The sequence below is a fragment of the Ranitomeya imitator genome, chromosome 10 (genome assembly GCF_032444005.1).
Source record: "Ranitomeya imitator isolate aRanImi1 chromosome 10, aRanImi1.pri, whole genome shotgun sequence".
In the NCBI taxonomy this organism is placed as follows: domain Eukaryota; kingdom Metazoa; phylum Chordata; class Amphibia; order Anura; family Dendrobatidae; genus Ranitomeya; species Ranitomeya imitator.
This window is the reverse complement of record NC_091291.1, coordinates 93,169,597-93,182,954: the sequence shown is the minus strand read 5'-3', so window position 1 is coordinate 93,182,954 and position 13,358 is coordinate 93,169,597. Positions and strand designations below refer to the sequence as shown.

The 13,358-nt window shown below is 38.7% G+C and overlaps 3 non-coding genes across 3 annotated transcripts; all 3 read right to left on the bottom strand.

Annotated features, from left to right (window-relative positions):
• Positions 1-1,532: 1,532 nt before the first annotated feature.
• On the bottom strand, positions 1,533-1,615 carry TRNAL-CAG (transfer RNA leucine (anticodon CAG)). Its single transcript has one exon. It is a non-coding gene; the product is annotated as a tRNA-Leu (tRNA).
• Positions 1,616-4,169: 2,554 nt separating this feature from the next.
• TRNAL-CAG (transfer RNA leucine (anticodon CAG)) lies at positions 4,170-4,252 on the bottom strand. The gene has a single exon. It is a non-coding gene; the product is annotated as a tRNA-Leu (tRNA).
• A 1,047-nt stretch (positions 4,253-5,299) lies between these two features.
• On the bottom strand, positions 5,300-5,372 carry TRNAF-GAA (transfer RNA phenylalanine (anticodon GAA)). Its single transcript has one exon. It is a non-coding gene; the product is annotated as a tRNA-Phe (tRNA).
• Positions 5,373-13,358: the final 7,986 nt, after the last annotated feature.

Genomic DNA, 13,358 nt, shown 5'->3' with positions numbered 1-13,358 from the left:
CAGTGAAGAAAAATTATGTTGCCGAAACCCGCGATCGAACCAGGTACTTTTAGATCTTCAGTCTAACGATTTCCCAACTGAGCTATTTCGGCCAAACAAATGTCTCACTAAATGCGGTGAGGCATCATATTTCTTCAGAAACTACCATTTGGACACACAGCAGGGCTTTGAAAATAAGAGCACTATTCGGGTTTTGGAATGCAGATTTTGCAAGAAAAGTTTGCGATAAAATTTTCAGAGTACCAAACGTACCAAAACAGCAGAAACCCCCCCAAAGTGACCCCTTTTTAGAAATTACTTCTCACAATGAATTCATATACACCACAGCATTTCATAGTCAAACATACATGGCTGAAATCATTCAGCTAATGTCTGATACATGATGCCTGTATCAGCTATCCGGTTCCCATTAAATCCTCTTACAGCTTAGTGAAATGGAAATAAACAAAATAGAGGAAAAATTAAAAAAAAAATAATAATTTGCTCAAAAGGAAAAGCTCCCACTTCTCATCTTTTCAACATTTTATTTTCTGTAGATAGTTAAGATTTTTAGGCCTTTTTTCATTTTCTTTAAGTCATCAGCCCATGTGCTTTGTTCATTTTCTCCTTAAAATGTAAACAGTGAAGAAAAATTATGTTGCCGAAACCCGGCATCGAACCGTGTTTGACACTCGGCAAATGTCAAGCGAAACCCCTGAAAATGTATATTTTTATTTTTGCTTTGACTAGTTTTTGCAGCATGATTTCTATTTGAAACTCCTGCCATTTTGTTGTACATGTTTAATAACTTTCATTAACTCTTTGTGAATGAGTAGAAAAAAAATGCAATTTTGACAGATTTTTTTACATTTCCAATTTCACTCTATTCATCACGTTCATTCTAACCCTGTGTTTATGAGACAGGTGATGGTTGCACATAAAACACAATGTGCATGCATAATGTTACATCAAGTTTTATTTGATATTAGATGCAAATAATTGGAGCAAAAAAGGAGACAAAAATTTAGAGAAAATATTTTAATGATTGTTAACTTTCAATGTGAAAACGTTTGTCCCAAAATGTGCTGAAACTTAGATGTCAGTATCGCATGCGCATTTCAGACTTTTTAATCTATGATTACCTACTTTTTCAGCTTTTGTTTATTAAGTACTGTTATGGTCTATTGAGGAATGAGGTAAACAAATATGAAATTAGACTTACCTGCAATTCAGTTTATAGAAATCTCCCAGAACAGCCCCATAGGATGTGGAATCTTCGACCTAATAGGGAAAGAGAACACAAAGAGGTGAAATAATCCTCCCCATTCACCGCCCATAGTATTTTTATGGTGCCAAGACAGCTAACATATGCACATAAAACCTATTTCACAATCCTAGAGTTCCGTTTATAGATGACAATTTCAGATTCACCCCAAAAACTCCCAGGTAGTCATAACTTTGGGATCAGGTTTTTTAAGGCCCGTTGCTAAGTTTGGTTAAGCCCCATCTAATCAATAACTGAAGGGAATCTGTATAGTTTCATGAAATGGTCATGTCAGAAGTGGGATTTGAACCCACGCCTCCAAGAGAGACTGCGACCTGAACGCAGCGCCTTAGACCGCTCGGCCATCCTGACTTCTTGTGGATTTTGTACCTTAACTCTTTCCAAATTAGTCAGCAGTAATATGACCATCAATTGTCATTGAAAATTATTTTAAAATAATTAATATTACAGTTTTTATTTCTATACATTTGTTTAAACTATTAGTTATCAAGCCTATTTTGAGCTAAAAGGCTAAGTAAGCCACATTTGTTAAAAAATATGACATGTATCACTTTATGCAGTAATAACTCTGGAATGCTTCTACATATCCCCGTAATTCTGAAAGTGTTTTTTGTGACACATTGTAGTTTACATTAACTGTAAATTTAGGTCAATAAACTTTTAGTTTTTTTCTGTGAAAATATCTAAAGTTTGCTTAAAATTTTGATATATTAGTCATTTTTATTCTTTGACTGCTTATACCCTTAAACCAACTTGTCGCAACACACAAAAACATTAATAAATAGCATTTTTCATGTGTGTACTTTTTGTCAGCATTAATTTTCAAACCTCCTTTTATTTTGTTAGGATGTTAGAAATGTTAGATTTCTCACAAAATGCGGTGATGCATCAAATTTCTTCAGAAACTACCATTTGGCCACACAGCAGGGCTTTGAAAATAAGAGCACTATTCGGGTTTTGGAATGCAGATTTTGCAAGAATAGTTTGCGGTAAAATTTTCAGAGTACCAAATCAGCAGAAACCCCCCCCCAAAGTGACCCCATTTTAGAAATTACTTCTCCCAATGAATTCATATACACCACAGCATTTCATAGTCAAACATACATGGCTGAAATCATTCAGCTAGTGTCTGATAGCTGATGCCTGTATCAGCTATCCGGTTCCCATTAAATCCTCTTACAGCTTAGTGAAATGGAAATAAACAAAATAGAGGAAAAATTAAAAAAAAAATAATAATTTGCTCAAAAGGAAAAGCTCCCATATCTCATCTTTTCAACATTTTATTTTCTGTAGATAGTTAGGATTTTTAGGCCTTTTTTCATTTTTTTAAGTCATCAGCCCATGTGCTTTGTTCATTTTCTCCTTAAAATGTAAACAGTGAAGAAAAATTATGTTGCCGAAACCCGCGATCGAACCAGGGACTTTTAGATCTTCAGTCTAACGATTTCCCAACTGAGCTCTTTCGGCCAAACAAATGTCTCACTAAATGCGGTGAGGCATCATATTTCTTCAGAAACTACCATTTGGACACACAGCAGGGCTTTGAAAATAAGAGCACTATTCGGGTTTTGGAATGCAGATTTTGCAAGAAAAGTTTGCGATAAAATTTTCAGAGTACCAAACGTACCAAAACAGCAGAAACCCCCCCAAAGTGACCCCTTTTTAGAAATTACTTCTCACAATGAATTCATATACACCACAGCATTTCATAGTCAAACATACATGGCTGAAATCATTCAGCTAATGTCTGATACATGATGCCTGTATCAGCTATCCGGTTCCCATTAAATCCTCTTACAGCTTAGTGAAATGGAAATAAACAAAATAGAGGAAAAATTAAAAAAAAATAATAATTTGCTCAAAAGGAAAAGCTCCCACTTCTCATCTTTTCAACATTTTATTTTCTGTAGATAGTTAAGATTTTTAGGCCTTTTTTCATTTTCTTTAAGTCATCAGCCCATGTGCTTTGTTCATTTCTCCTTAAAATGTAAACAGTGAAGAAAAATTATGTTGCCGAAACCCGGCATCGAACCGTGTTTGACACTCGGCAAATGTCAAGCGAAACCCCTGAAAATGTATATTTTTATTTTTGCTTTGACTAGTTTTTGCAGCATGATTTCTATTTGAAACTCCTGCCATTTTGTTGTACATGTTTAATAACTTTCATTAACTCTTTGTGAATGAGTAGAAAAAAAATGCAATTTTGACAGATTTTTTTACATTTCCAATTTCACTCTATTCATCACGTTCATTCTAACCCTGTGTTTATGAGACAGGTGATGGTTGCACATAAAACACAATGTGCATGCATAATGTTACATCAAGTTTTATTTGATATTAGATGCAAATAATTGGAGCAAAAAAGGAGACAAAAATTTAGAGAAAATATTTTAATGATTGTTAACTTTCAATGTGAAAACGTTTGTCCCAAAATGTGCTGAAACTTAGATGTCAGTATCGCATGCGCATTTCAGACTTTTTAATCTATGATTACCTACTTTTTCAGCTTTTGTTTATTAAGTACTGTTATGGTCTATTGAGGAATGAGGTAAACAAATATGAAATTAGACTTACCTGCAATTCAGTTTATAGAAATCTCCCAGAACAGCCCCATAGGATGTGGAATCTTCGACCTAATAGGGAAAGAGAACACAAAGAGGTGAAATAATCCTCCCCATTCACCGCCCATAGTATTTTTATGGTGCCAAGACAGCTAACATATGCACATAAAACCTATTTCACAATCCTAGAGTTCCGTTTATAGATGACAATTTCAGATTCACCCCAAAAACTCCCAGGTAGTCATAACTTTGGGATCAGGTTTTTTAAGGCCCGTTGCTAAGTTTGGTTCAGCCCCATCTAATCAATAACTGAAGGGAATCTGTATAGTTTCATGAAATGGTCATGTCAGAAGTGGGATTTGAACCCACGCCTCCAAGAGAGACTGCGACCTGAACGCAGCGCCTTAGACCGCTCGGCCATCCTGACTTCTTGTGGATTTTGTACCTTAACTCTTTCCAAATTAGTCAGCAGAAATATGACCATCAATTGTCATTGAAAATTATTTTAAAATAATTAATATTACAGTTTTTATTTCTATACATTTGTTTAAACTATTAGTTATCAAGCCTATTTTGAGCTAAAAGGCTAAGTAAGCCACATTTGTTAAAAAATATGACATGTATCACTTTATGCAGTAATAACTCTGGAATGCTTCTACATATCCCCGTAATTCTGAAAGTGTTTTTTGTGACACATTGTAGTTTACATTAACTGTAAATTTAGGTCAATAAACTTTTAGTTTTTTTCTGTGAAAATATCTAAAGTTTGCTTAAAATTTTGATATATTAGTCATTTTTATTCTTTGACTGCTTATACCCTTAAACCAACTTGTCGCAACACACAAAAACATTAATAAATAGCATTTTTCATGTGTGTACTTTTTGTCAGCATTAATTTTCAAACCTCCTTTTATTTTGTTAGGATGTTAGAAATGTTAGATTTCTCACAAAATGCGGTGATGCATCATATTTCTTCAGAAACTACCATTTGGCCACACAGCAGGGCTTTGAAAATAAGAGCACTATTCGGGTTTTGGAATGCAGATTTTGCAAGAATAGTTTGCGGTAAAATTTTCAGAGTACCAAATCAGCAGAACCCCCCCCCCCCAAAGTGACCCCATTTTAGAAATTACTTCTCCCAATGAATTCATATACACCACAGCATTTCATAGTTAAACATACATGGCTGAAATATTTCAGCTAGTGTCTGATACATGATGCCTGTATCAGCTATCCGGTTCCAAATTAAATCCTCTCACAGCTTAGTGAAATGGAAATAAACAAAATAGAGGAAAAATTAAAAAAAAAATAATAATTTGCTCAAAAGGAAAAGCTCCCATTTCTCATCTTTTCAACATTTTATGTTCTGTAGATAGTTAAGATTTTTAGGCCTTTTTTCATTTTCTTTAAGTCATCAGCCCATGTGCTTTGTTCATTTTCTCCTTAAAATGTAAACAGTGAAGAAAAATTATGTTGCCGAATCCCGGGATCAAACCAGGGACCTTTAGATCTTCAGTCTAACGCTCTCCCAACTGAGCTATTTCGGCCAATCACATTTCTCACAAAATGCGGTGATGCATCATATTTCTTCAGAAACTACCAGTTGCCAAACACAGCAGGGCTTTGAAAATAAGAGCACTATTCGGGTTTTGGAATGCAGATTTTGCAAGAATAGTTTGCGGTAAAATTTTCAGAGTACCAAACGTACCAAAACAGCAGAAACCCCCCCAAAGTGACCCCATTTTAGAAATTACTTCTCACAATGAATTCATATACACCACAGCATTTCATAGTCAAACATACATGGCTGAAAACATTCAGCTAGTGTCTGATACATGATGCCTGTATCAGCTATCCGGTTCCCATTAAATCCTCTTACAGCTTAGTGAAATGGAAATAAACAAAATAGAGGAAAAATTAAAAAAAAAAAATAATTTGCTCAAAAGGAAAAGCTCCCATTTCTCATCTTTTCAACATTTTATTTTCTGTAGATAGTTAACCCTCCGTCACATACAATATTCGGACTAACGAGTTCACATACAATGTGCCTGTCATGCGACTGCTGGAAAAATACCTATAATATCTAATGTTTGCAATTTCAGTGCTCTAAAAGTGATCAGTGACCTTCATAGGGATGTAATAAAAGAGACTACACATAATCAGTTGTAGAAAAAAACATTTACTTAACATAAAACTAATAACTATGAAATACAAACTTTTCAAAACTCCCGCCAAATAGTCCCCAGTTCGACTCTCTCAAAAAAAGTACAAAGAAAATTTTTGAACACAAACTTTATTTTAAGGTACCTTAAGTACTATTAAAAACATATTCAATCAGAAGTAGATGCTGAGGTTTCCCCAGAAAAGTCACACTTGCAGAGCAAATAGCAAGAATTACACACCATTTTTGCATGTGTCAGGCAAATTGCTTTATGACATTTGAGACATTCATAATTTGAAAGCCTTCTGGTTCCGCTTTCCGTTTGGCAGGTGGTGCATCTCCTTCTTTTGTGAGGTGGTGCAGATGGTGACTTTTCACCATCATCTTCTGGGCGGAACCTTTTGGGCTGAACTTGAAGGCGAGAGGGGATACCGATTGTTTTCACGCTTCTCCTGCGTAGCTCTCCAAGTACTAGTTCATGGGCCAATTTTTTCAGATACAATCGTCTACGGAGTGGTTCAAGCTTGTTTTCAAGATAAATTACTTGTGAATTTATACCACCCAAATTCAACATAGCAAAAAATATGACCATTGGCCAGCGTTTGATGTTTCTGCTGACGTTGAAAGTGGAGCACATCTGATCTGCTGTATCCACACCCCCTTTGGTGGCATTGTAAAATGTAATTATCTCCGGGTTTTTTTCTGCCCCAGTCCCAGGATCGATGGCAGCATCATCATGAAGTGTTGATAGAAGAAGTACGATTTTTTTGGCATGTGGTACATAGGAAACTAAAGCCTTTCCATTATGGAATGCAAACATACTGCTGTACTGTTGTCTCTCTTTCACACTTACAAACTGTGGCGGCAATTCCCTTTTGTTTTTTCTTACAGTTCCCACATATGACAGCTTCTGAATTTTCAGATAATCAATCAGATCACAACTTGTAAACCAATTGTCAGCTGTAATATTGCGACCCGGTCCAAATAAGGGTTCAGCCAGTCTTTTTACAACATCAATGGGTTTGTTGCTCACACAGTAAGGACCTTCTGGTTGTTTTCCTGCATAAACTTCCAGGTTGTAAGTGTAGGTCTTACTGGCATCAACAAGGGCATACATTTTTATTCCATATTTGTTTGGCTTTGATGGAATATATTGACGAAAGGCACATCTACCACGAAAACCAGGGAGCATTTCGTCAATAGTGAGATTCTCTCCAGGGTAATAACTTTGTTTACAGTTTACAACAAATCTTTGAAATATATCATGAATTGGAGCAAGTCGGTCATGTGTTTTGCGTTCGGTTTGGGTAGTCCTGTCGTCAAACCGAAGGCAATGAATTAGAATCTTGAATCTGTTTATGGACATAACAAGGCTAAATTTTTCAACTCCATCCCCATCTTTACCCCAAAGTTCCTCCAAACTTTGTCTATTTGCCCTATAAGCTCCTGCAAGGTACAGTAATCCAAAAAAAGCACGCAGTTCTATTTCATCTGTGGGCTTGATGGTTCTGTTGCAGATGTACTTGTCCTTTATAATGTCTATATATTGGTTGGTGTATGTGACAATAGAGTCCAGAATGTCATCTGTAAATATACTGTTCCAGCATTCAACTGCAGTTTTTGCATTACGTGCAGTTCCTATTACTGCAGGAAGGTGAGTAATAATGTTTAAAGGTTCCCTACGTTTTTTCTGGAATGGCTTCTTGTTCCATTTAGTATTTTTATCTTTTCCAATATAATATGATCCAACTTCTTCATCCTCACCACTGTCACCATCTTGCTCTGTTTCAGAATCCAGGACACATTCTTCCACCTCATCATGAGAATCAATCTCACTTTCCTCTCCTAAATCCTCATTCAGTGTGAGGTCTCTATCATCTAACAGCATGTTTGTTACTTCCTCAACATCAAGTTGTTTGGATAAATTGTACATTTTCCTCTCCATTTCAGCAGATAATCTGAAGCAAGAGAATGAATATGTTAGGGAACTACTGTATATGCCTGAGTAGCACACTTTCTTTTATAAAATCTCGCTTATTTCTATGAAATATCCTCACATTTTGTGCTATACATTCATAAAACAAGCTAAATAAACTATTGTGATGAATAAAAACATAAAATACCAACCTTACTGAATGTGACGTATTCACATACAATGAGCCTGAGAGATCTGTGCAGCTATATCCTCTCCCCTGAAGCTCTGAAATCCAACTGTGATATCAGGTTTCACAGACCTTCAAGAGACAGGAGACTACCTGGAGGGAGGGGGTTTCCTCACAATCTGGTGAGGAAGGAGAAATGAAAGTAAAAGAGAAGCGCCTGTCAGATCAGTTGTATGTGATGGAGGGTTAACTCTTTGTGAATGAGTAGAAAAAAAATGCAATTTTGACAGATTTTTTTACATTTCCAATTTGACTCTATTCATCACGTTCATTCTAACCCTGTGTTTATGAGACAGGTGATGGTTGCACATAAAGCACAATGTGCATGCATAATGTTACATCAAGTTTTATTTGATATTAGATGCAAATAATTGGAGCAAAAAAGGAGACAAAAATTTAGAGAAAATATTTTAATGATTGTTAACTTTCAATGTGAAAACGTTTGTCCCAAAATGTGCTGAAACTTAGATGTCAGTATCGCATGCGCATTTCAGACTTTTTAATCTATGATTACCTACTTTTTCAGCTTTTGTTTATTAAGTACTGTTATGGTCTATTGAGGAATGAGGTAAACAAATATGAAATTAGACTTACCTGCAATTCAGTTTATAGAAATCTCCCAGAACAGCCCCATAGGATGTGGAATCTCCGACCTAATAGGGAAAGAGAACACAAAGAGGTGAAATAATCCTCCCCATTCACCGCCCATAGTATTTTTATGGTGCCAAGACAGCTAACATATGCACATAAAACCTATTTCACAATCCTAGAGTTCCGTTTATAGATGACAATTTCAGATTCACCCCAAAAACTCCCAGGTAGTCATAACTTTAGGATCAGGTTTTTTAAGGCCCATTGCTAAGTTTGGTTTGAGCCCCATCTAATCAATAACTGAAGGGAATCTGTACAGTCATGGCCAGAAGTTTTGAGAATGACACCAAAATTATATTTTAACATGATCTGCTGCCCTCTGGTTTTTATTATTGTTTGTCTGATGTTTATATCACATACAGAAATATAATTGCAATCATATTATGAGTACCAATAGGTTATATTGACAGTTAGAATGAGTTAATGCAGCAAGTCAATATTTGCAGTGTTGACCCTTCTTCTTCAAGACCTCTGCAATTCTCCCTGACATGCTCTCAATCAACTTCTGGACCAAATCCTGACTGACAGCAGTCCATTCTTGCAAATTTGTTGGTTTTTGTTTGTCCACCCGTCTCTTGATGATTGACCACAAGTTCTCAATGGGATTAAGATCTGGGGAGTTTCCAGGCCATGGACCCAAATCTCTATGTTTTGTTCCATGAGCCATTTAGTTATCACCTTTGCTTTATGGCAAGGTGCTCCATCATGCTGGAAAAAGCATTGTTGGGTGCCAAACTGCTCTTGGACGGTTGGGAGAAGTTGCTCTTGGAGGACATTCTGGTACCATTCTTTATTCATGGCTGTGTTTTTAGGCAAGACTGTGTTGTGAATTCTGTGGCAGAGCTCCCTCCTGTGGTCACAAGTGGTACTTCGGCTGATTCTCTCTGGGAGCTTCCGTTTGTGGAGGAAAGTGGTACTGCGGCTTCTGAGTTTCCTCCCTCAGGTGATCTGGTGAGGTCGTTAGGTGCTTCTCTACTTAACTCCACCTAATGCTTTGATCCTGGCTTCCTGTCAATGTTCCAGTGTTGGACTTGTTTTTCCCTGGATCATTCCTGTGGCCTGCTGCTCTGCATAGCTAAGTTCTTCTTTGCTATTTGTTTGCCATTTTTTCTGTCCAGCTTGTCTAATTTGTTGCTGGAAGCTCTGGGACGCAAAGGGTGTACCTCCGTGCCGTTAGTTCGGTACGGAGGGTCTTTTTGCCCCCTTTGCGTGGTTTTCTTTAGGGTTTTGTGTAGACCGCAAAGTTATCTTTCCTATCCTCGCTCTGTTAAGAAAGTCGGGCCTCACTTTGCTGAATCTATTTCATCTCTACGTTTGTCTTTTCATCTTAACTCACAGTCATTATATGTGGGGGGCTGCCTTTTCCTTTGGGGTATTTCTCTGAGGCAAGGTAGGCTTATTTTCTATCTTCAGGCTAGTTAGTTTCTCAGGCTGTGCCGAGTTGCATAGGCAGAGTTAGGCGCAATCCACGGCTGCCTCTAGTGTTGTTTGGAGAGGATTAGGGATTGCGGTCTGCAGAGTTCCCACGTCTCAGAGCTTGTTCTATGATTTTGGGTTATTGTCAGATCACTGTATGTGCTCTGACCGCTATGTCCATTGTGGTACTGAATTGCCTCTCATAACAGTACAGGAAGCCAAAAGTACTAATGATTCTCAATAGAGGGAAAAAAGAAGTTCTGAGACCATTTTTTTTCTTTGCACTGTGTTTTGCCTTTTTTTCCCCTAGACATTTGGGTGGTTCAGTACACAGGTGTAGCGATGGACATTAGAAGTCTGTCTTCATTTGTGGATCAGCTCTCGGCAAGAGTACAAAAGATTCAAGACACTATTGATCAGAAATCTATGTTAGAACCAAGAATTCCTATTCCTGATTTGTTTTTTGGAGATAGAACTAAGTTTCTGAGTTTCAAAAATAATTGTAAGCTATTTCTGGATTTGAAACCTCGCTCCTCTGGTGATCCAGTTCAACAGGTTTTGATTATTATTTCTTTTTTGCGCGGCGACCCTCAGGACTGGGCATTTTCTCTTGCGCCAGGAGATCCTGCATTAAGTAATATCGATGCATTTTTCCTGGCACTCGGATTGCTGTACGATGAGCCTAATTCAGTGGATCAGGCAGAAAAGAATTTGCTGGCTCTTTGTCAGGGTCAGGATAAGATAGAGGTATATTGTCAGAAATTTAGAAAGTGGTCAGTGCTCACTCAATGGAATGAATCTGCGCTGGCAGCTATGTTCAGAAAGGGTCTCTCTGAAGCCCTTAAGGATGTCATGGTGGGATTTCCTATGCCTGCTGGTTTGAATGAGTCTATGTCTTTGGCCATTCAGATCGGTCGACGCTTGCGTGAGCGTAAATCTGTGCACCATTTGGCGGTATTACCTGAGCTTAAACCTGAGCCTATGCAGTGCGATAGGACTTTGACCAGAGTTAAACGGCAAGAACACAGACGTCTGAATGGGCTGTATTTCTACTGTGGTGATTCCACTCATGCTATCTCTGATTGTCCTAAGCGCACTAAGCGGTTCGCTAGGTCTGCCACCATTGGTACAGTACAGTCAAAATTTCTTCTGTCCGTTACCTTGATCTGCTCTTTGTCATCGTATTCTGTCATGGCATTTGTGGATTCAGGCGCTGCCCAGAATTTGATGGACTTGGAGTATGCTAAGCGTTGTGGGTTTCTCTTGGAGCCCTTGCAGTGTCCTATTCCATTGAGAGGAATTGATGCCACGCCTTTGGCCAAGAATAAGCCTCAATACTGGACCCAGCTGACCATGTGCATGGCTCCTGCACATCAGGAGGTTATTCGCTTTCTGGTGTTGCATAATCTGCATGATGTGGTCGTGTTGGGGTTGCCATGGCTACAAGCCCATAATCCAGTATTAGATTGGAAATCCATGTCAGTGTCCAGCTGGGGTTGTCAGGGGGTACATGGTGATGTTCCATTTCTGTCAATTTCGTCATCCACCCCTTCTGAGGTTCCAGAGTTCTTGTCTGATTACTGGGATGTATTTGATGAGCCCAAGTCCGATGCCCTACCTCCGCATAGGGATTGTGATTGTGCTATCAATTTGATTCCTGGTAGTAAATTCCCAAAACGTCGACTGTTTAATTTATCCGTGCCTGAGCACGCCGCTATGCGCAGTTATGTGAAGGAATCCCTGGAGAAAGGGCATATTCGCCCGTCATCGTCACTATTAGGTGCAGGGTTCTTTTTGTAGCCAAGAAGGATGGTTCGCTGAGACCTTGCATAGATTACCGCCTTCTAAATAAGATCACTGTTAAATTTCAGTACCCCTTGCCATTGTTATCTGATTTGCTTGCTCGGATTAAGGGGGCTAGTTGGTTCACCAAGATAGATCTTCGTGGTGCGTATAATCTGGTGCGAATCAGGCGAGGCGATGAATGGAAAACTGCATTTAATACGCCCGAGGGTCATTTTGAGTATCTAGTGATGCCATTCGGACTTGCCAATGCTCCATCAGTGTTTCAGTCCTTTATGCATGACATCTTCCGAGAGTACCTGGATAAATTCCTGATTGTGTACTTGGATGACATTTTGATCTTCTCGGATGACTGGGAGTCTCAAGTGAAGCAGGTCATAACGATTTTTCAGGTCCTGCGTGCTAATTCTTTGTTTGTGAAGGGATCAAAGTGTCTCTTTGGTGTGCAGAAGGTTTCATTTTTGGGGTTCATCTTTTCCCCTTCTACTATTGAGATGGATCCTGTTAAAGTCCAAGCCATCCATGATTGGACTCAGGCGACATCTCTGAAAAGTCTGCAAAAGTTCCTGGGCTTTGCTAATTTTTATCGTCGCTTCATCTGCAATTTTTCTAGTATTGCCAAACCATTGACCGATTTGACCAAGAAGGGTGCTGATGTAGTCAATTGGTCTTCTGCTGCTGTGCAAGCTTTTCAAGAGTTGAAGCGTCGTTTTTCTTCTGCCCCTGTGTTGTGTCAACCAGATGTTTCTCTTCCGTTCCAGGTCGAGGTTGATGCTTCTGAGATTGGAGCAGGGGCTGTTTTGTCGCAGAGAGGTTCTGATTGCTCAGTGATGAAACCATGCACTTTTTTTTCCAGGAAGTTTTCGCCTGCTGAGCGAAATTATGATGTGGGCAACCGAGAGTTGCTGGCCATGAAGTGGGCATTCGAGGAGTGGCGTCATTGGCTTGAAGGAGCTAAGCATCGCGTGGTGGTATTGACTGATCATAAGAACTTGACTTATCTCGAGTCTGCTAAGCGTTTGAATCCTAGACAGGCTCGTTGGTCACTGTTTTTTGCAAGTTTTGACTTTGTGATTTCGTACCTTCCGGGCTCTAAAAATGTGAAGGCGGATGCTCTGTCTAGGAGTTTTGTGCCCGACTCTCCGGGTTTGTCTGAGCCGGCGGGTATCCTCAAGGAAGGAGTAATTGTGTCTGCCATCTCCCCTGATTTGCGGCGGGTGCTGCAAAAATTTCAGGCTAATAAACCTGATCGCTGTCCAGCGGAGAGACTGTTTGTCCCTGATAGGTGGACCAATAAAGTTATCTCTGAGGTTCATTGTTCGGTGTTGGCTGGTCATCCT